The sequence below is a fragment of the Pteropus vampyrus genome, unplaced genomic scaffold, assembly GCF_000151845.1.
Source record: "Pteropus vampyrus isolate Shadow unplaced genomic scaffold, Pvam_2.0 Scaffold126, whole genome shotgun sequence".
In the NCBI taxonomy this organism is placed as follows: Eukaryota; Metazoa; Chordata; class Mammalia; order Chiroptera; family Pteropodidae; genus Pteropus; species Pteropus vampyrus.
This window is the reverse complement of record NW_011888907.1, coordinates 2,423,303-2,433,255: the sequence shown is the minus strand read 5'-3', so window position 1 is coordinate 2,433,255 and position 9,953 is coordinate 2,423,303.

Here is a 9,953-nt window from a genome sequence, read left to right as displayed (position 1 = left end):
CTTTATGCACATTCGTCATGCACATTTGCCAAAAGGTGAAAGCAACACAAATGAGCACCATTTGGATGAATGGAGAAACGGAATGTAGACTCAGCCTTAAACAGCGGACTCACCCTTAAAAGGGAAAGAAGTTCTGACATACGCTATGAAATGGCTGAATCCTGAGGTTATTATAATTAGTGAAATAAGCCAGAGATAAAAAGATAAATACTGTACGATTTCACTTATCTGAGGTATCCGGAGTGATCAAATTCACAGAAACAGAAAGTAGAATGGCGGTTTCCAGGATCTGGGGAGAGGAAGAAATGAGGAGTTGTTTTATGGGTTTAGAGTTTCGGTTTTGCAAGTTGAAAAACTTGTGGAGATCTGTTGGTTACGCAATAATGTGAATAATCTTAATACTAGTGAACTGTACATTTAAAAATAGTTAAGACAACAGATTTTGTGTTATTTATATTTTACCACAATTAAAAATGTTTTAAAAAACTTTGTGTAAATTGTAATTATATACCTATAAAAGCTCCATATACATTGGACAAATACATCTAAATTATGCTAGTAGTTGTGCTAAATGGCAAAATAATGGGAGATTTAAAGTTTTATTGTTTACATGATAGTGGAAAAAATTTTAAAATAAAACATCACCAGTAAAACGTCATAGCTCTGTGTCCATGTATAAACTAGTGGACCCCAAGCCCTTGATAAGGACTAAATAATTTCCTGCCAGAGCAGGATGCTGAAAGCAATTGGAAGTTTGAGGCTCTTTGACAGTGGTTCTGTTGTCACTCCAGTGGAAGAGGCCGGCACATAGCATCATCAGACAAATGGCTTCGCCCACCCCGCCTCGACCAAATAATGTGTGTAACCTAATTACACTTACCTTTGGCTGTGGCCGACGGGGCTGCCAGAGTAGATGGTCCCGTGGCTCAGACCTGGGGGATGCTTTTGTTTCTCATTGCTTCCTGTTTCTCTGGCTCTTCAAATTCTTAACAATCAATTCAGACTTCCTCTTATATCAAGCATATGTCTGCTTAAGCCTTAGACTGGAGAGGTTTAGTTTCTGTCATAGGCTTCTGAAAAGAAGGCCAGGAAGGTGTCACTCTATGGCTATGATCCACATGGCATTGTGGACCCTGAGGGGGTGGATCTGTGTCCAAAAAGGTAGAGAATTACTGGGTTTGATAAAATGAGGGAAGAGCTTGCTTCAGGTCACGGGAAATGGGGTGCTTTAAAAACCAAACCCAAAATAATCTGGAACCTCATTGCACTGTAGAGACACAGGTGGCAAACTCAGCAATAAATCAGTAGACTGGAGCTTAGGAAAATTCATACCCCCGCCCCCCACCAGCATCCCTTCGCCTCCATGCTCTTAAGGAGATAGCCCTGCTTGTGGAGGTAGCAGACTCAGAGTTGTTTAAAGCCAAAGAAGATGTAGAGTCTGCCTCGGAAAGATGGGACATTCCTTATCCCTAGAGCCAGGTCCCTTCAAACTTGGTCTGGGTGTCCTCTGGCCAGGGCTACCAGAGGGAGCCTGCCACTGTCCCATCTCAAAGCAGAGCTTGGCAGTAGGTGGCCCTGATAGGACTTGCCCTTGGGGTGCTCTTCTGGCTGTTGCCTGTCACCTGCCACCTCAGTCATTTCCTATGTGTCCTCAGCACAGGCCTGACTCATGTGCACACTCCTGCCCATCTTGTCCTTTCTCCCTGCTTTCAGCCTCCTTCATCTCTGCTGCCCCAGTGAGGTCCCTCCTTCTTTCTAGTTCTTTCCTGCTTCTCAGCATGTCTTTTCAAAAGTCCTCTCTTACTATCAAGTTTCAGCTCGGCCATCATCCCCTGGTTATCAAAGTGTACCCTCTCTGCCTAGTTTGACCCAAGCCTTCTCTGCTCAGGAAATGCAGCCCCAGTGATATTCACCAGTAGCTGCCCCCACCCCCTTTCTTCCAGTACCCACCTTGTTGGTTAAAAAGGAGACTGGCCAAAGGCCAGAAGCAGAGATATAATTATGACACTTGCGACATTTTTCTTTGAATTGCAGTTAATCTGCTTCTAGCCTGTAAGCTGCTTAAGGGCGGGGTTTTATCCTACTCATCTCTATTCCACACAGTACCTGGCATCTTGCCCAGCAGAGATGCTCAATCACTATCTGTTCTTGTTGATGATGATGATGAACATTCTTGCCTCTGAGCATCATGTAAGACTGGTGGAAGTATTGGAAGCTCTGAAGGAGACTTGCACTTTCCCAGAACCTCATTGTTTAAGAATAGAAATAAATTAATTCCACTTTCCATTTGGAATTCGGCTCCCAGACCTACCCATCCTTGAGTGCGTGAGCGGAATTCCACTAGCAGAGTTGAAGGTTTTGAAATCTACTGCTGAACCTTGGGATCTTAGCTTCAGCCATGGCTCTTTATTAACCTTAATTTATGGACCAGAGGTGGAAAATCTACCATCCCGCAAACCACTGTGCTGGGTCAGAGGGTCTGTGGGGACAGCCATGACTTCAGTGGAGTATGTAAGGCCAGTGGTAATGTCTCTTAAGAACAAAAGTCATTTAAAAAAAAATATCTTTCAATAAATATAAGGGAACAGAAAGCACATGAATTAGCAGGGTTTGGGCCCCGGTTCTGACATTCACTAGCTGTGAGAATGTGGACAAATTACTTGATTTCTCTGTGCCTCAGTTTGCTAACTTACAGAGAGTTCTTGTGAGGATTCAATGAGTAAATTAACAATAAGCATTTAGAAGAGCGTCTGGCACATAGTATGCATATAATAGTAGGTCCTATGCACTTATTTATCAGAAAAACAGCAAAATGTTGACTCTGCTGTGACTGGACTCTATTTGTTGGGGAATTTCCAAACACTAAGTTCCCTAAAATAAATTCCTCTTCTAAATGTAGTCTCCATCACGAACTGCTTCAGAGCTATTACTTCTTGTTAACCATGAGAATTTACTCGCCTTGCTCAAGACTCACATAGGACACCCAATGCTGTTCCTCTAATCCAAATACCCCTCCTCCAAATTCTGTCTAACTGAAAAGATCCCCCTTTCTGTGGAGACCACCTTGACCAAAGCCAATCCTGGCTAACCTTTCTCTTACCAGTTAGACAATTCAGGATGTTATTCCATGCTGTTTTGCACGTTCTCTGTCAAATTATGGGTCTTCATCTTGTCACCAAAATATAGCCTTAGCTCCTCAGAAATAACATATTTTACAGTGATGTCACCTTTACTTTAAAGATGCGACAAAGGCACGAGAAACTGTCTGCCCAAAGACACAGCTCAGTTTAATGCACTTACCACTTGAGAGTGGGGACATGTTTCTAGTCCTTCCAAGGCTTTCCGGTGCCAACCTTCATGCTGAGCTCATTAGTGCTCGCTCAAGAGAAAAGGCCACTCAAGCTTTCACTGCACTCTCAAATGAGCATCTTGTATGTAAGCCAGGAAATGAGGCCTTTTCTGGCAATGGTAAGATTCAGACATTGAGACAGTATATGACAACTAGAGCTGGAAAGTAGAGATGGTCCGAATTAAAATAAATCCCTAGAATTTTTCCTGAAAATCCAGATTTCTGAGCCCAGCTTGTCCCTACGTCATCTTTGACACCAAAGAAGGGGCTTCAGGCAGATACCAGGTCAGAGCCTGAGCCTTGGATTCTCACTTCAGAGGATCAGAATCCCCTACCTGTCTTAGAATTAGTTTGTTCTTCCAATGTTTCCCTAGATGAGGATTGAATAGACCATCTATAATTATCCTGCATTCAGAAAAAAATCTCCCAGACTTTTCAAGTGTGTACACAAGGGACAGAGCCAGAATGAGGCAGTTATGGAGAAAAAGAAAAAAAAAAAATCATGGTTTGAAGTCTGGAAAGGTTAGAGTGAGTGTCTTGCTCCAGAACGTGGGGAAATCACTTTACTTTCCTGAGCTTCGGTTTTCTCTTCTATAAATTGGAGGGTTACCTCTAGTTGATCCCCGAGGTCTATTCCAGGTCTAAAAATCACAAGCTAGTCTTAGAAGGAAAAATAATGAGTTCTCATTGAGTGTTGACTCTGCGTCATCTGTCACTACTTTCTTTGACCCAGATTCCTTCCAGAACGTTTCATTTACCTAATTGCATGCATGCTTATTTACAACTAGTCAAACCTGCTGCCTATTACAATGAAAACTGTACTATTTTAAACAGAAGCAGCTTAATAGTCCTGATTTATTTCTGATTAAAAAATATGATGGATGCTCTTGCAAAATAAATTTTGACAAATCATAAGGAATATAAAACATCCCATAAGTCAGAGGTACTCACTGTTAGCATCTGTATATATTCCTTTCCAATATATTCTGTGAGGGTATGTGTACACACACAAATAATAGAGATTATGCTGTGTGTGCTATTTTATATACGAATTTTTTACTCAATACTGTATTGTACAATTGTCCCCATGCTTAAAATAATTTTGTTTGTCTTAGTGTCTGAATAATATTCCATCAAAAAATGCATCTGTGTTTATCCAGACGCAGAGGGAGCTGAAGTGAGAGCCCAGGCTCAGGCTCTGACCTGGTATCTGCCCGAAGCCCCTTCTCCAGGGTCAGAGATGACCTGGGGACAAGCCCGGCTCAGAAATCTGTGATTCTCAGGAAAAATTCTAAGATTTATTCTAATTTGGATCATCTCCACTTTCCCACTAGTTGTTATGGCGATGTGCCTATACTGTCTCAATGCCTAACTCTGACCATTGCCAGCGTTTATCCTTTTTGTTTAGAACATCTGGAATGAGAAAGGGCTGTCATGATCTGGCAACAAAAGAAAGTCTTTGACAAAGGGCACCTGGAGTTTCAAGGGCACTTCTTCCAACTTCACATTGCAAGGCGATGAAACAGCACCTGATAAGGGAACTTACAGCAGTTGGCCTTTTCTTGGGTTCATAGGTTTAAACATTTGCAAGGCTTGCTCTCCAGTAGCTGTTGCTTTGATCATAGGGAGCCCTCTGCTGTTCCCTTTCTTTCCACAACACATCAGTGACTCTAGTGACAAAGAAAGTAATATGGAATAAAACCAGAGATCTCAGCTTTCAGAAGGTCAAAGTATAGTTTTCAGCCTATAAAGCTCACTTTGCATCTGATGGTCAGAATTAGAAAGCAGCCAACACAACAACATAGAAATTATATATACATAAACATATACATACATACACATACACATATATATGAATTAATTAATTTCCTCACCTATCTCATACTGGTTTATGCCTTGTTGCACGGAAATATAAAAGCCTAGTTATTTAATCTGCTGTGGTTTGTCTTCATAATGTTTTCCTCGACCAGAATTTTCCAGCAAATGAAGAGAGATGCACATTACACGGAGAAAATTAGGTCACTGGCCCCAGCTTTTCTTTCCCTTCCCTTCTGAAATTTTCTTCCCAATAATCACAAAAGAAAACACAAAAGAAAAGTGTTTGCATTTCTGCCCAAGATGTTGATTTCTGGAAGCCTTCTTTTAAATCCTTGAGAACTATGACCTGAAATCTTTCCAGCTGACAAATGCAGACTAAGAGACAGAAGGAATTGAGGATTGGCCCAGGGCCACTTGGGCTGGTGATGACTTGAATCTCATATTCTGAACACATTCCCTACTGCTGGGGCCACTCAGTCTTAGCATTTCCTTGGGGATAAAGTAAGGATAGGATTTTAAGAAATAATAGGAAGACAATAACTAGCACACCATCTGAGTAGGGTGAGTGTTCCTTAGGAAAAACACCCTCCATATGAAAATATAAGATTGATGGAGAACTGTTTATCTTAAGAAAGGAGTAACACATTTTCATTCCTCTAATAGATATTTATTAAGTGCTATGTGCAGTGACCTTGCTGGGTACTATATACAGAAGACACAAGAAATTGATAAGATATAGTCCCAGCTTAAAACAAACTAGTCAGGAATATGTCATTTATGAAAGCCCTTAGAAAACAGCCTGACACATAGTAATTAACATGGAAATGTCTGATCAAGCAATCCATCTATCAAAATATATAATAATAATGCTAGTTAAAACATATTTAGCCCTTACTACGCCAAATGCTTTGCATTAATTTCTTTTAATGTTTATAAGTTTATGAAGATACTATTATGAGCCTCAGTTTGCAAATAAGATGTAGAGGGAGTAAGCAAACAAATAAGGTTTTGTTCAAGGTTGTAGAATTAATAAAATCAGGACTTAAACTAACTGAATGGCTCCAGAGCTTCTTAACCATAATACTGTATTCCAACCCCTTCTCCAGGTGATGCTCTCTATGTGAATGGATGTGACTTTGGATATTTAGTGTCTATTTTAGAAGAAAAAAAGACACCCCCCAAAACTGCATCATCAGTTATTTATATCACTACACAGTTCTGATTTTTATCAGCGTACAAAAAAGTGTTTTATACTATTGCAATTGGTCTATATCTGTGTTTGGCTCTCCTCACTCAATATTATTTTGTATAAATAATTCCATATACTTAAATTCTACTAGCTATATATCATATGCATGTCAGTACCAATTAAATATAGAAGTCTGGTCCAGTTCACTATTGTTAGCTATTTAGGTTACTACTTCATTTTCACTATAGTGAATAATAGTATTGCCATAACAAGCTACTATATAAAAACATATTCCTTTGGTTAATAATCCTATTATTGAGATTACTGAATCAAATTATTGCATCAAACACGATGAACAATTTTATGATCCCTGGTCCATACCAGATGGCTCTCCAGAAGGACCGGCCAATTTACAAAGCTAAGAGAAATGTGTTGGTGCACCTCTTAGTCCTTAACTCTACCAGCACTTAAAAAAAGTCAGTTGGTTAGTATTGCAAATAGAACATATATAGTAAAAACTCATGGTTGTTTCAGTTTAAATTTATCATCAGGAAAACTAAAAATTTTCCATAATTTTCTACCTGTATTTTTTATGTATAAAAATATTTGTTTTATTTGTTGTTTTTCTTATGTAGTACGAAAATATATTTTGAAAAACTTGAGGAAAAGTGTTTAAAGATTAATGCTTTAAATATCTCTGAGAAACTCTCATGTTCAATATCAGCTGACTAAATTTTGAGTGACCTGCACTCTACACAGATACTATCATAAGACCCCAAGAAATTATAAAGTACAAATAATTGTAATTGTCTAAGAAGTTGGAGATGGTACCAAGTAATACCACTCGCTATCTGACACTATCATATAGAAATTTGACACCTCATTCTATAAATGGAAATACCATTTTCCAATTACTTAATGCTCCTTAGCTATTTTTTCTTCAAGAGCTTCAGACTCTTTTGAGAATCCAATAGAAACCTATGGGTCATCTCCATAGAAAATGCCCATTTGCCTACATTCTTCATAAGGTTTCAGATTGTCATAGGCCCTCAGTTAATGACCCACTAAGGTCATCAAGGACTCATTCTCACGGGTCCCCTTGTTTTACACAATCTTGGCTTATCTCTATTATTTTTTTTTCCTCCAAAATGTTTCTCATAACTGCATTCTTCTTTATATCCTCATTGTCAATCTTTTGTTCTATTTCAGGTTGTAGATAGAAACAGCAGAGGAGAAAAACATAAGTGGACAGCTGCCAATGCTGTCATGACAGTGATGAGTTCTGCGATAGAAGATCAGAGCTCTATGGAGGTGTACTGCAGGAGAACCATCCTTCTAGTTTGAGTCATCACTGCTCACCCAGACAAGTAAAATAGCTTCCTAACCGGTCTCTCAATGTCTCTCTTGCCTTCTGCTCTAGTTCATTTTTTTTTTTTTTTTTTTTTTTGCTCGGCAAAACAAGATGTCTTTTAAAGCCAATCAGGTTATTATTCTTTGGTAAAACTCTCTAATCACACTAGGAATAAAATTCAAACCCTATCCAGAGCTTCCAAGGCCCTACTGACCTGGCCTAGCCCTCTCTTTTACTGCTCTCTGCTTAGCTTAATTCCTTCTAGCCCCACTTTCCTTCTGCTTCAGGACTTTCCTACTTATTTTTACCCCTACCTGGATAACATGTACCCTGAAGCTTCCCATGACTTTCTTTCTCTTCATTTAGGTCTCAGAGGGTTGAGAGGGACATTCCCTGACCACGTCATCTAAACTCTTCTCTCCATTCTGATCACTCTTTTGCCCCTCACCCTGTTTTATTACTTTTCATTACACTTGTCTCTATTAGGCACTTTATTAATATGTTTGTTTCTTGACTTTTCTTCTCTTGTAATGCTGTGAGGACAGAGACTTTGTGTATCTCTAGGACTTAGAACAGTACCAGTACACATAATACATTTTAAAAATATTTGTTCAATAAATGTTGGGATTAATACTTTGCTTATGTACTATATAGATCATAATTTATTTCTGCTCACAGAATAGAGTAAAAAAAACTTTTAAAAAAGAATCTTACTCCTAAAATAAAATGATAAAAGGTGTAACAATAGCTAACAGTCTGATATTCATATCTAAAACTTATCTATTGTTGTGAAAAATTAGCATGAGAAGACCAGTATTATAATTTTCATTAAAAAGCTGTCATACATTGCATTTGAAAAAATAACAGTGCAAATAGATACTAGAGGATCAAAACAACATAGAAAGATTATTAAATTAAAAGTAAAAATATTTGTCATATACATTGACACACACAGGTTCATGTAATTTTCCTAAGGATAGATTAAGGTCCTAGCAATAAGAGTCTGATACTACCAAATTGCTCATCTAGATACCATACCAATTACACTTTTAGCAATAAAATGTGAAAATTCTTATTTCCTTATACTCTTTACAACTTTGGACATTAGTTAAAAATTGTAGTCCCTCTTGTGAATTAAAACAAAATGGTGTTACATATTGTTTTGCTTTTCTTTTTTCTTTTAATTACAAGATATACCAAATAATGCTCAATCTTACTCAAGATTAAAGAATACTTGCTTCGGTGGTGTGGTTTAAGAAGGTTGTGGGCATTTATACCAAAGGGCATGGAAATGACACACACCTAAAATAGATTTTAAATAACTGAGTGATGCTCATTTCATGTGTAATATACCACCATTGCATACAGTTCAATCACTAAATTTTTCACCTATGTAAAAAAGTTTATTGTTCTTCATTAAGCATCTATCTTCCCATTGTATCACAATGGTCTTTTAATGGCCCAAAACAATGGGTACTTGTAGTGCTCCTGTTACTTGTCTTCTCTTTGGTTTTTGGTATTATACAATTACCCCTCCTTGAAATGTTCTCTTCTTTTTGCTTCTAGGACATGTGTTTTGGGTTCTCTCCAACTTCAATATTATTCCAAGTTTGAGGACAGGATATCTTCCTTCATTCATCCCCTAATCTTAATGATCTCTTAAAAGTTGGTCTTTAGCATCTTCCCACAATACACACAATTTCTGTTTTATCTTTTATTCCCCAAATCATATTACCAATATGATGATAAGTCACAAATTTTTATCTCAGCTCATTCCAGTATCATCTCCCGGGATATTTACCTATATAGCCCAATAGGAATCTCATTCTGAACATTCCGCAGGAAACTTAAACAGATCTCCAAATAATTAACTTTTCTCTTTTTCTCCTGCACCACCAGCAAAGTTCCTCATTTCCTTCTCCACTACAATCAGTTCAATCACTGAGGCCCCAGGCCTGGGAGATGTCACTTTCCACAGCAAGCTAGTCATTCTTGCTTTAGTTCTGTCTCTTATACGTTCTCAAATACTTTCCACTTTATCTTTCACACCGTCACAACCACCCTAAAAACAGTCCAATACATGTTTTTTGCATGAGTGAAGGAATTGGACAGGAAGATAGTAAAGAGAAAGAAATGATGTCACATAGCTCTCTAAGTTAAGAATCACTGGAATATGTTTTACATTTCTTCTGTTTCTCAGCGTGCTTTTAGAACTTGAGTTCTCTTCACTCGATGTCATGAAATGC